The sequence below is a fragment of the Helianthus annuus genome, chromosome 3 (genome assembly GCF_002127325.2).
Source record: "Helianthus annuus cultivar XRQ/B chromosome 3, HanXRQr2.0-SUNRISE, whole genome shotgun sequence".
Lineage (NCBI taxonomy): Eukaryota > Viridiplantae > Streptophyta > Magnoliopsida > Asterales > Asteraceae > Helianthus > Helianthus annuus.
In genome coordinates this window covers 144,742,808-144,744,013 of record NC_035435.2, presented here as the reverse complement: position 1 = coordinate 144,744,013, position 1,206 = coordinate 144,742,808, and positions in this window count along the sequence as shown.

The window sequence follows — 1,206 nt, the reverse complement described above, 5'->3', positions numbered from 1 at the left end:
AATGGTACATGTTGAGTGGAAGATGTTATGCTTAAGCCAGTCATCCCCATCCGTCTTTGGTGTATAGCAAGAGCAACTGACTACCAGGTTCACCCCCAACATCACCGGTCACAACCTCCTCCTCGTATTTAGTTTCTTATTAGTACACTAGGGTATTTTCGTACTCTTCTTATTGGTCATCCTCAGACTCAGCAAAAAAGTGTCGTTTACCAGCCTTTTTACACTCAGCTTGACGGTGGCCCGTTTCACCACAATTGAAACATCTCGGGCCACTACTACTAGCCCCCTTAGAAGTTGGCCTGGTATTGTTAACCCCCGGCCTTTGCTGACTATGCCCGCCACGAGGTGCCCCACTACCCGACCCAACATTTCCTCCGGCATGGGCATGAGCAAATGAACCGCTCACCCGACAATTTTGTTTCTCAAAGGCCAATGCCCGTTGGTACGCCTCTGGAATGGTTCACGGGTCAAAAAGATTCACATACTTCATGATTTGAACCCTCAGACCCCCAATTATCGAGAAACAAGTTGTTCTTCCGGTTCTTAAATATCGTTCCTAGCAATCAATTGGTAAAACTCCATTGTATAGTCATAAACTAATTTAGCCCCCTGTTTTAAATTTTGCAGACGTTGGTACATCAACCTTTGAATGTTATGAGGCAAAAAGTTGGACCGCAAGCACTGTCTAATCTTAGTCCATGTCATGATTCTTGACTTCCCAAGCCTATTTCGTGTTAGCTTCAACTGTTGCCACCATGCAGAGGCCCTGCCACGTAACCTGGTAGCGATCAAAGCCACCCGCTTATTTTCAGGCACCTCCTTGTACTCAAACACCTCCTCTTTGGCAGCCAACCAATCGGCGAACCCCTCCAGATTGAAACTAGTCCCATAAAATTCTGGAATATCAACTCTTATAATAGAATCCCAACGCCTATTGCCCCCACCACGTTCTCTCCTTGGTCGCCCTTCCTGTTCATCCTTGGAATTCGAACCATCACCAAATGGGTTACTAAAATCAGAACCATACCCATCATTGGGTCCCTGTTTCCTACGATTGATCAAGTCAGCCATCCGGTCAGTCAACTGATCGACCACTTGATCCAAACGTTGATCCACTCGCGCCATAAGTCGCTGCTCCAACTCCCGTTCATACACTTCATCGAGTGGCATGTTTCTCCTCGGAGGCATTTTGAGCTAGGAATTCGA